We start from the raw sequence: 13,149 nt of genomic DNA on the forward strand, positions 1-13,149 counted from the left end.
GTTCGACACTGCACAACCCCGCTACGGCGAGACGCAATATTTCAATTAATTCGACTGTCTATTTCTGTAAAGTTATTCTACTCTGAAACTCTAGAGTATTGAGCTCATTAACTCAGTAATTATCATAATTTCGAAATTAAAAACAATATTCGATAAATGCGTTTGTCGTTGTTTTACTTTTAGAATCCAATTAATGTTCGAATTTCGTTTTGCATTTTAATGCGCTGTCGTCGGCCGGCAATAAGTTCGCTAGAGTACACATGAAGTGGAATGATCGTACTTCGGGTTCATTTGTCGCCGTGGAGTGGGGAGGTATTCGGGTGATTGTCGCCTAGCATCGCTTAATGAACGTTCTCTATTTACTCGTGATCTCACGGGATTTTAATTCGCAAATAATCATTCCTATAAACAGTTAATCTTGTTGTGAACCATTTAATTCTCAATCGAAACTCGGTTATATGAAGTAGAATACGAATGTAATGCCCCATCAGAATAAGGAATATCTTTAAAAGCAGCGGAATAACTGTGCCGTTGTTGTAATATATTCATAAGCGTGCAATACAGAGTAGTAAATTTCTAGTTATGACTTATGAAGCAGCCCCGTATAGAATTTATCGGCTCATTTCTTATTCTTATTGCGAGCGAGGGGGAAGGCGCACGTGTCCGCCATCCTGCTGACTCGACTTAACCCGCCTCAGCCTTCACCGCAACTGAATGAACTTAATTTGATTCCGATTGTATTTAGCTCCGCCCCCCGACTCCGTTTAATGACCGAAAAGAACACCAAAGTAATTTTCTTCTGAGAGCCATTATCCCTTATGCAATGCTTACCTTTGATTCTATCTCTCAAGGCTCGTAGACGGTTACCTAAGCGTTTATCTTGATTTCCGCAAATTATTATTTATATGTTAACAAATCTGTTTATACCGAAGTCAAATTACCTTCATCACCTAATTGCTTTTTAAATTAAAAGAAAATCATCAAACTCTGTCTTATGCTTTAGTCTACAATCGTATACTTAATTATTCTACATAGTATATTAACTAAAACATGTTGAACCACACTAAACAAAGGAGAAACGTAAATGAACAAATCTAATAAAACTTTCCTTCGAGGCGCGATTCAAATTTAGTGTAACAATGAACCAGAATGAACAGAATAGCTTCGATAAATTGGCGAAACAACAGAACACACTCGAACCATTCGATTGGGTGTAGTAGCCGGAAAACGTTTGCAAAAACCGCAAACAACTTGGGCAGTGACGTCACACGGGGACGCGGAGGCACAAAGTAATTAGATAGATACAACTGTACACTTGTTCAGCGCTTTTCCAATGAACGACCGTTTTCGTGTTTAATTGCAGCCAAAACCGTAACGGACAGCGGATCGTTTTTGTTCGACCCCAATGAGATAAACCCCACGTTTATTGTACCCCAATTCCCCATACTTCACCTTATTGTTTCCAAACCTTGAGATTGTAATTACAATAACGTCTAATTGGGATTTATCTATCTCGTAAACTCCATAAATATTATTACACTTCAACTACAACCCAATTGACGCATATTTCTATTTTTTTTTTATTTCTATTGCTTGTATTTAAAAAGAGTCTAATTTTTTTTAAAAAACTAAAGTATAATGCATATAAATAATTCTTCGATTGTTGTAAAAATAGCATTTCTAAAATCTTTTGACCCCGCATTCGGCTCGGCGTAAATAATTCACGCTCCTGAAACGAGTTACCCGGATCAGATACCGCGCCTAATGCCACATTTTCGCACCGACGGCTTTTCAGGCACGCATTTAAGTTTTTGCTCCTATCCGCTTTTCACTTACGATTAATTTGCCTAATTCCGCGTAATCTTTGCCTGTTCCTGTTTTTGTTCCCAAATGGATTGTAGATTTAATAGATATTGAAGGTATTAAAATGTTAAAGCTTTTATTTATTAAATTTGTCAAAATACACTTTTACATTAATGTTGCGTATAAGCGTTCGCTTCTCGTCAAACTTGCTTCCTCTGACCTCATATCCGCTATGTCACGCAACGCTCATTTATCATAATATTAACTAAATTACCATTTTTAATTAATTAGGGCTCGTAATGTTATCGGTCAATATTGTTTATGGGCTAGAGCGATCGTCTCAGAGTGCACTGTCAGGCTTCCCGCTTAGGTGTCAAATGTCAAGTGTCAAACAATACTTTCCTCAGTCGTTTCTTGATTGTCAGTGCGGACGCGCGCCTTTTGTTTCACCCGAAAAATAAAGTGTGACTGAGAAATTTTCAATGAAAGCGAGTAGCGTGCGTCAACAATCAAATATTTTTTGAAGGTAAATAAATCGTTGAAAGCCTCGAAACAAAGAGGTACATTGAAACAATCAATTTAATTTTCTCCGCTGTTATTCAATTAGTGCCGACTTTCAGATGTGCGGCCAGTATTTATCATTAGAAACAATCGCCCCCTTAGTTCCGGCTGCTTCCTTCATGAAACCCATTATCGTGAGAGTCAACTCAAGACAACACCACAATAACTTTGATTCGTCACTCCCGCTACATTGTTGTCGATACATTGTTTGTCTCAAATTGACTTGCTCAAAGTATATTGAGAATCTAATTTTATTGTTTCTGTTTCAGGTAAAATTTCTCAAGTTACAATGTCTCCATCGTACAGGTATGATAGAAGTAAAAAAAATGTTTTACATTTGTGGTGGCTTATTGTAGTCGTACATTATATTTATGTTGATGTGGTGAAGAAAAATGAAACAGTACACTGCGTGAAGCCGCACAAAGTTAATCTGAAGCCTTATTTAATTAAATTGAAAAAGTAGGTGGCCATCGAGCTAGACCATTCCCGATCGAGCCGTCTTAGTGGACGGACACGTAAAGTGTATTAGTGAAATGGGAATTATTCCCTTTGTTTAGAGTATCAAATATTTCTGTTGGTAAGATTTTCATTATTCCCTTATATAAATATTTTTAAGATGGTCCAACCAAATCATGATTTCATTATTTTATTTCATTTTAGATCAGTTTCTTAATCATATTTCATTTTTTTAATTTCGTGTCACCAATTTTTAAAATTTCAATTAATTGTTGTATCGGTTATAAATCCATATTCAAGACTTTATTCTTATTATAAATTTTTATAAAAGGTTTTTTATAATTTATATCTTATTATAAATTATAAGAACCCTATCAATAATATTAAGAAATGTTAGGTTGATCATTTAATATTTACCGAGTGAAAAGAACTGCTACTTCATGTAAACAAAGTTTATGAACCATTAGCCTTTTTCCTGACTTAAAATTAACACGCCTTAAACCATTAAAGTTGGCGTTAAGACACCCAGTCTCATTCTACCGCATTCAGTCCCCAAACACGAGCCCCACCCCTCCAACTAACCCGTGCGTAAGTGCTTACCCTTATAATACATTTCTCTGTGTTGTAATTGCATTTCCTCATTTTCATTAGTACCATTGCACCGTTTTATCATCAAAATTTTGCCATAGATGATATGAGTCATACGGCTACAGTACATCGTACCGAAAGTGTGGTATAATAAAGATGGGCTAAGTTAACTGACAACAAATTACAAATAAATATAAAAAGGGTATGACACCTAGATACCGCACTTTTACAGGTTCAGCCTTAATGTGTCCTATACGAAGGTATTTTTTTTTTAACCCGACCTAACCCGAACCTTTGACCTCGCAATGTTCTATTCATTTTATTCAACTAACCTGTTTTACGAGATTAATTCGATAAACACCGTTGTACTTCATTCTCTCTAATCGAATTATCATTTTTCTAATTTAATGCTCTTTTCTGTATTACGAAGCAAGAAATAACAGCTAATATTTTTTAAATTAAACTATTTTTTATCGCAAATTGGATTTTATGAAAAATATTACAATTATTGTTAAACTTTACGTTTACGTTACATAATTTAATGTTAATACATACTGTTTCATTATTCTCACGTTTGTTGATATAATAAATACGGTAATGTTTAAATAATTTCCCAAACTCACGTCGAGTTAGCGTACATAAATGTTTGTGTATTATAATAAATATTGAAGACGCCATGTTCGCTCAGTGAAATATTCGCTTAAGTATTTGATATAGCGCTTTATCACGTCAATTTTGCATAATGTACAGAGGTTGGAGCAGTATAACGGCCCGTAGTAAGGTAACGCTGTGAAGCGAGTTGTTTGTAGCGGCATGTTATTAATGGTCGCGATAGCAGGTAGCCCGCGGCAACGCTAACTTTGGGAATTAATCCGGATTTGCATAGGATAATGGGGCGTTGCACAAGGTGGACGTGTCGAATGCTTTAGTGCCTAATTGCTCTGGCCGTGAAGCGTCTGCGATTCTCGCTAGTATAAATCCTCTATGTGACCGCTGTATCCGCTTACCGAGGGTAATGTTCCAGTTCTTTCAGTGTATGAAAGTAGGCTAAAATCTCAATTAGTCACAACTTGGTGATAGTTGGGGTGTGGGTAAGGGGGTATGGAAAAGTGTGGTGTCATGGCGTGTCTAACAAATGCACCGCCGCCACGGCCGCTAGACGTGACGGCGCCGGAACACAATGTAGATTGCAGATATCGCAACTAACCCCTAGCAGTTCATAAAAATCTAGGCCCATTCTTGCCAAAACACTACCCAGTAATGCTATATTTCATGCACATTTAATCTGTGTTTCATGCAGTTTATGTTTTGTTTAAATTATGTCTTAAAGACAAAGCCACATCGTATACACGATGTTGTTTATTCAATGCGTCAACCATTTAAATTATCATAGAAGACTCAGCTCGTCTTCGTCGTTTAAACATTGGTTATAAAACGATTAAATAATGAAGCAGAAGTTATATTGCGACACGATACTTGGTGGGACACAATTTAAATAAGCAGCGTGCGAGTGGTCGCCTATAGGCATGTATTGCCGACAGAAGGTCTTCCTTTGATTGATGCGTCTCGTAATGACGCGGGAAACGATTTCCTTTACATTTCCTCCACTCAATAAAAGTATGCTCATTTATATATCCACATGTTTATTCGGGTTTTTTGTCAATGCAGCCCATAGTGTCTACACTCGAAAGACCCTCATTTGTCAAGATTACCGCTGTTAGGGGATTGAGTTATGAAAAGCTCTTATTGTTTTGAATACTTTCTTTTTATATTATGCCATTTTTGGTAAGCCAAGAGGTCGTTACATCAAACCATTCTCGGAGACTTTATTTTAAAAAATTATTCTACTTTGAGATTTGATATTATGCTAGAATTTTACAACGAATATTTTGTATAAAATCTAATTGTGCGTCTGTAAAATCATTTTCAAATTTATTCCTTGAAAACCGGCCTACAAGTCGAATGTCACTTATTATTCGCACGTTAGATGACACGTATATTTCGCGAAGGTTTAAGATGGACAATTAGCACGTACGAAGCTCGTCAGTCACGGGCCGGCACCGAGAGGCAATTACGGCATTTCATCCGCAATAAAAGTGCACTACGCTAACCTCCCTGGGGCACATAAAGCTAATGTGAAATAAAGATTTAAATGACGGTCCGAGGCCGATATTGTAGGACACAGTTCGTTACGTAAAGAACAAAAGGTGTATAAAGGGAGAGGTATTATATATGTATGATGACTATTATTGTTGTTAGACAGAGTAATTATATAATCTACGTGCGTGTTTTTATTATTCGATTTGTGCGTTTAAACAAAAGTTGTAATAGTTGAGAAGTTTCATCGGTCAACATGAAATTCTCTCAGTTAAAATATCTTATGAGTGTGTTATGTAAGAAGGATTAGCAAGCATTTTTATTCTGAAATATTTCAGTAAACAAACTCCCAAGAAACAACAGTATTCCAGATATTTATCGCCTCATAAGGTTTTATGTTACATACGAAGTTATATAATCCAAATACAGAGCAAACATTGGTCTTTGTTTTACCAATTCTTAGAATCGATCCTATTTCATTTTAATTAACAGTTCGTTATACTTTCCTAGAAAAATTATTACGTCAGATAATGTTGAAAACGTTAATTTATAGCATTGTTGGCCTAGTGGTTTCATCGGGTGACTCTCATCCCTGAGGTCGTAGGACATCGTGAGGAAACCGGCTTGCCTTAGACCGAAAACGTCGACAACATGTCAGGCACTAGGGGCTGATCACCAACTTGCCTATTAGATTAACAAATGATCATGAAACAGATGCAGAAATGTGAGGCCCAGACTGATTTATTTTTATTTTTTAATTTTAAAACGAAAGCCCAACACCCGCATATTATTCGTAGTGTCACAAATGTGACACGAACTTGTTTACTTATTTCCATGAAAAGGTACTCCTAAAAGGATACAAAAGCTGTTTGTTTCAGTGAATTTTGAAAAATAGCATTCGAATTAGCAAATATTTAATGGCATTTGGAGAATATTGTATCGTCGACTAGGCGGCACATTTATTTTATGTTCCGGCAATGTTACATTCGCCATAAAAGTCGTTAGTGCGACGTTACGTCTCGACAGCGTCTTGGCTGTAATTACGAGGATATCGAGGCAAGGCGCCCCACCGGCGCCCCACAGCGCCCCTCGACGCCCCACATTAACCTAACACGACGCAATAGCACTCCGACACCTCCTAATGTACTGGCCTGCTATAATGCTCTATAATATTAGCTTTATCGCTTGATGCGCGACGTGTTGCTCCTGATTTAAGGTTATTGCAATAAATATTCAATAAGTAGAACGTACATAATTGTTCAGTATTTCACATGAAAACCACAGCAATGCGCTCACAGGCAAACCACTGTGTGCGCAACGTGACGTCTGAAGAAAACGCGAATTTATTTTAATAAAATAGGTACTTGTAGAATACACTTTGTACAAGTGATATAATTGGAAAATTCCTGTAAAAAATTTTTTATAGCTGTTTAGCACGCAGCTAAATCTATTCTGACTTTTGTGAATCATAAATCAATCAGAGTTAATGACTGTTGTCTACTAAGAAAATTGATTTATGTGAGGATGTTTACTGAGTTGTCGGATTTTAGTGAGTGGAATACGATGTAGCGTGGGAACGAGCCGCGTGCTGCGTCGACTTAAGTACAGCTCCAGCTCTAGCTGGGATTCGTTTATTCAGCTCTCGACGCGATAAGCCTAAACTACGCTTAGAGCTCACAACTTTACTGACTTTTATTTTTCCAAACAGAACACATATATTTTGTTCAATGTAAAAGCAAAGATGACGTGCTCTTGAAATTCAAACTTTACCGAAGTGTTTACTTTACTTAACGGTACGTATTGTTTCCCAAAGTCCAAACTCGTAAGTAACTGTTAGCAATTTAAACTAGAAGCTGGTAAAGGCGGGTAGTGCGAAGTTAAGGTGAACAAATTAGACGACGTATGCCGTGCAGGGGAGCACCCCTGGGTGCGGGGCGAGGGGCACAGATGGAAATTTATCGCGCCCGCCGGAGCTGAGACTACAAGTTCGCGCATTAAACGAGTCCGGGACATTAGCCGCTTGCAAGATGCCGCCCGAGATCATAATTAAGTGCCGCCCAATTTATCGGTCCGACCCGTGCCCCGAAACTCCCTTTAAACTTCCCTTATCGTACCTACTAAAGGCTCTTTATTTTGTAGTTAGACTACCGCTCAGTTTTCTCCTTTTATCATCTCGTGCAAGCTTCGACACGATCGCAGTCTTCTGAATACTTAAGAGATTAATTAATTATGCAGATGGCAATTGCATTCAACAATTATACAAAATGCACTGAAATTCTGTGGCTAATTCACAGATGAATGTTAATTAATAAACGAGTCTGCATATCTCAGTAGTTGAACGAACTCTTTAAATGAAGATAATAAAGAACCGTTCCATTTGGAATCTTTGTTAGCCTCGTACTATTGTTATATAGAACCAAAACGGTCTTGGCTCGGAGTTAAATAATGCAAGTGTGTCATATGAACCAGTGATTTAGGAAAGCGAAGTATGTCTGAGTGTGTGACGTAAGCCGCTGTTCCGTTTGCCTACACTAATGACTGCATCAGCTCGCTTTAACTGATTGGGCGTAGGCGACCCGGGGCTCTAGTAACATCACATGCACATAGTTGAATTTTCCACTCGGCTACATGTGGCGTACGTTCAATGTTTACTGTAAACAAGTTGCTTAGCTAAAACATCAACATTTACATTAAAACTGCTTTCGGAATTATATGATCCTTTCGTATGTTATGTTATCTTTCAATGTAGTAGTTTTCGTTATAGGGAGAGGAGAGAAAAAACACTAAATTTAACCAATTATAATAATTTATATATTTACGAGCAGACTCGACCAAGCGTTGCTGTGGCTAATGTTTTATTATATTACATAGTAGTAAACTATTCCAGGGAAACGGTAGGAGAACCAGTCATGGGGACCACCATGCTTTTTTGGTGGTTATTCCTGTAAATTGCAGCATATTTGAAACGTTGGTACTTTCATCACAGCGCCATCTGTTAGAATTGTGACTGTCAAATAATAAACAAATAATTTGCAATAAAATAATATTGCGGCTATAAATTAAGATGTAAGCTATCCTATCTTTTAAGTAGGATCAAACTGCACACGGTGTGCAAATTTAATTTAAAATCGGTTAAGTAGTTTAGGAGTCCATCGCGGACAAACAATGTGACACGTGATTTATATATATTAAGATAATAGATACGGCAATGTAATCTAAGTATAATGGCACACGTGTTATTGTATTGCATATACACAATAACAAAGGCGAGACGGCTGTTCGTGACTCAGGTGCCTTTTTTGAAATTTAGGCACTTCAATACGTTAGTTTTTTAATCTGACTATAAACACTTAAGTATGTTCTTGATGTCAAAATATGAAAATATACTTCTTCGTTATAGACAGTGGCTGTAGCGTTATAAAAAGAGAATTAATGTATGGGTATTGTGTTAAACCAACCAAATTATACTTATTTAAGCTATAAAGAGTTTTTCGTTGTAACTCTTGACGTTATAAAGAGTTTACACTGCAGTTGTAAAATCAAACTACTCGTAAAACACGAGCTTATTGTTCGTTTATTATCGTAGCCCAATGTTTTTTCCTTCGCCTCTTCACGTTAGTAAAACGGGCAATTTACGCGAGCCTATAAGTAACAAGATTCATTAAGGTCGTTACAAAGTGGCGCGGGCGTTCTTAAAGCGAATGGCCCTCGAGCTTACAGCGTTCATAACGGCGAGCCGGGCAAACCGGGTGAGCCGGGCTATTTAGCAAAACACCTGGAGAAGGTGCCGCTTCCGTTGCATTAATTTCGCCCCTGCGGCTTTCCGCAACGCTTCATTACTGGCGGCCTACTATTACAATTTGTTTGTCCTATGTACAAATGTCTTCATCATGTGAGCTGTCCTCGGGTATTTATAAAAATCTATAAACTGTAAACTGAAATGTTTTTATCGAAATGTAGGTTAAACGTAGGTACGGATGCATCCTATCGCGCGTTTTTTTTTTCAATACCAAATTAAAAAAAATACAGAATAGGAGTATATGTACTCCCCATAAGTGTCCCTGTGGTTTTGAAGTAAGTAGCCTTGGACACCATGGCCTATACTGCCAAAAGAGTGCAGTTCGTTTTTCTCGCCATACAGAATTACGAAAACCGATTAATTATCAATGTTATTTTTAATTATTAACAGTTATTTATTTTAATTTAATTATTACTCTTAATTCTTAATATTACTAACTAAACCTTTAATCTTATTCAAAATTTGTGACTTTCTATTTTTTAATAAAAATTGAAAACTTTAACCAAACTTGATATTTACCTTAATTTAATTTCAATTGGCGTTGGAATCGGTATCGTCGATATTTCTATTATCGGATGCATCCCTAGTTAAACGCTGGACGAGATAAATTACGTAAAGAACCTTTCCCAAATCATATTTTAGGTGAGAAAATTTGTATAAAATTAACATTAGCGTTTTAAACTCATATAAAAGTATATAAACAAGGGCTGACCGCCGGGGGCGACGGCAAGTGGCCGAGATAACTCCGCGCGAATGCATATTTTATCGCTAAGCTACGACGCAGCGCCGCGATGCAACTTGTTGGGAAGTTTTACAGAGTGCATAATTCTTAATTTTAAACTCTGCTTTGTTCTTTTTGAGAAAGAAAGAAATATTATTTATTGAAAAAATTTCACAACACAATTTGTTTTACGTTTCAAAGAGTACGGATGGTGACAACGTAATATATGAACTTTGAGACGTAAAACATGCTGCATATATACCACGCGGCACGAGCCACGTAAACACGGGCCCCTCGCGTGTCGGCGGCGGCTCATTAGCCTCTCCCTGCGCCTCTATAAATCATTTTAAATTCAAATTCTACTTACTTCAGAATCGTTTTTGCTCACCTAATTCCTTTCGCACTCGCAAAATTTTTCTAAATTAGATTTCACCTTTCTCTCGATTCGGCTGTCAAAGAATTATTTGTAGCGTCTCGGATTGACCCGAGAGTTAATTTGAATAATTTTATTGTCAAACTTCTGAAGTGATACATCATATCCCACACGCTAATAAATATCTTACATTACTATCTGCATAAATAAAATGTGGCTACGTTCCACGGATGCCCACGCACACAAACGTCCCTAATGCACCTCACAGGTTCACCGGTCAGTAGTTGGCACGTTCCACGGGCGGTCGCTATTTGCGTCCCCGTTTGACATCATGAGCATTTTTGGCAAGCACTTACGTTCGTATAAGTGGGCTTAGGATATAGCGTGTCATTCATGTATTGTAAGCTCATTGTTGTCCTCGGTTTGCGAGTGGCGCGTGTCCGGCCAATCGTAGCACGTGCGTACATACCTGCCAACTCATCGATCCCGATCGATCAATCGATTTGTCTGAGAAACATTTGGGCCTGCCGTTTGGCACTCCGACCTCAATTATACAGTGGTGTGCGCTACACACCGACGCAAATAATGAATGGGCTTGGTTTAATTGTAACTCATTGTTTATTTAAACAATGCGATGGGTGTAATTATCAGAAGCGAGATGAAGAGACGTTTATTTACGGATTAGTAAAGAAAGTAAAAACTCATCGCAGTAAAGCTTCTACTTTTTTCTCAGTTATGAAATAAACGCTTAAGTGGTCATAAACAAAGACAGTACGTGTAGATGGCAGCAGATCGGGCGTGACTAGGAGCGGAAACGGCGTGCAGTGAGTAGGGTGCATTTTACTGTATACAGACAACCTACTGTAACGACTCGCACTTAAGAACGCGTTCGTTACAGGCGTTACAGACTTGAAGAGCCCTAGCCAACTATAAGAAGCATTTGTGCTATCCCTAACAAATTCAGTAAATATTTTCGTCGTCGCAGTGAAATTTGAATTTTCTTTTATTACATTTATTAAGAACCCCTAGTTTCTCATTGCTATAATTCTCATTTCTTTTTATTCTGACTAGAAATACGAGGTACATAACTACGTGGCTGCGTATCTTATCTACTACGAATGGCTTGTGGAGTTTCTCAGCTGGTTCTAAGTTTTATTCACTTAATTTCCGCTTATCTTTTACTAGTCGGACAAATCAAACAATATTGATTATTTAATAATTATATTGTACATAGTCTAAAACCATTATCATCGTGATAATAATCAAAATTGAAATTCTAATATTAGATTAAAATATAAGCGGTAATAACCCTGGAAGTGCGTTATATGAAAACACTTATTGTTATGTGTGTATAACGGACAGTGCAAGGGAAACGGTCAGTTTGCCCCACTATCACAAAAATGTTATTAGTTTGGGCGGTTATTGCCCCCCTAGCGGTCGCCCTCCTAACATTCATAAGGTTGCCCCTTGTATCCAATTTAAACCTAAAAGTAAATTCGCCAGTTATTTTGATTATGTTAAAACACTACCCCAAACAAATTGTGTAACAGTATTCACTCAGGTAAACATTTATTAGATTACTAAATTTGTTTGCTGGCTTTAGTCTATAGTAATAACTAAGAAGACAGATGAGCGTGAATGTTAAAAATTTGGACTCATTATTTTTTATTCAAACGTAATTCTTAACTACTTTTGTTTTAATCTAACTTGTTCTGATGTCACCACAGAGCATAAAGGTTACTTTACTTCAATTCCCCCCCTAAAGAAATTGAAAGGAATTTGAGAACAGTATATATATATTTATAATTTCAAAGTGACGTACGTATAGATAATAGTACTAATAGTAATAACACTTTGTATAGACATGTGAGTGTTTTCCGATTATACGAGTACTTCGAAACAAAATCTTTGACTCATTGAACAATTGTTAAAGACAAAACAAAACACGTAAAATATTATTCACAACCGTTCATAACAAAAAGTCCGTAAAATCTGGTTGTTATAAGATTTACCTTAATAATGTTCTTAGATTTAACTTGTTCATAAATTGATAGTCCAAAACTAATTCAGTTATTACACCATTTCTACTAAAGCACTGATCTGGTAAAAACTAAAAAATACCCGAAATTAATGACTTTATTTATTTATTCAACCCCACATCACATGTTTTCGTCATAGTTTAAACTTTGTGATAATACAGATACGGTCTTAGATTACAAATGCTTTCTATTTTGATTGATTTAGATATTTCTTGCTTTAATTTTACAAATTTTAACATCATCAATCAAATACACCCACACGCGTCAATAGATCAGCAATTAATGCATCGTAATATGTGCAATGGGCCGCGAGCAAAGCCATCCGTCTGCTGTGATGTAGCCATTTGTTGTACCCTGTTACGTTCGCTAATCACACCTGCGATATAACCTCTAAAATATTTTCTGTCCGCAACTAAGTATGAAAAAGGGACATCCTTTTCTACTGTATAAGTTTTTATTAATAATTGACTTACAAGTAAAAATATACAAAACTTAGAATGTATGGCATATTAAAATCGCATCATATAAAACCGAAGAGATACACGTTCGATTTCTATTTAGAGCAAGTTAACGCTGGGCAATTCCGGGCGATAGAAATAATACAGGACACAGTTATAAACAATGTTGTAGCATTCAAAATGGGAGCAGGTAAGAAAAATCTAATTTTAAAGAGGTACATGTCTAAATTACAATCAAAAGTTTTCTTGAAGTT

General features: G+C 36.8%; 1 protein-coding gene across 12 annotated transcripts in view; it reads left to right on the forward strand.

Annotated features, from left to right (window-relative positions):
* Positions 1 to 13,149, forward strand: part of LOC125056703 (muscleblind-like protein) — a 164,866-nt gene that overhangs the window by 139,034 nt on the left and 12,683 nt on the right. The window contains exon 1 of one of the 12 annotated variants that reach the window (XM_047659981.1): positions 2,216 to 2,329. The exons of 10 other annotated variants lie outside the window; for them this stretch is intronic. The gene's annotated coding sequence lies outside the window, so the exon portion shown is untranslated. Of the gene's footprint in view, positions 1 to 2,215; positions 2,330 to 2,828; positions 2,942 to 13,149 lie in introns of those variants that run through there. One more of the 12 variants, XM_047659980.1, reaches the window with a different exon arrangement.

The sequence above is a fragment of the Pieris napi genome, chromosome 15 (genome assembly GCF_905475465.1).
Source record: "Pieris napi chromosome 15, ilPieNapi1.2, whole genome shotgun sequence".
NCBI lineage: Eukaryota > Metazoa > Arthropoda > Insecta > Lepidoptera > Pieridae > Pieris > Pieris napi.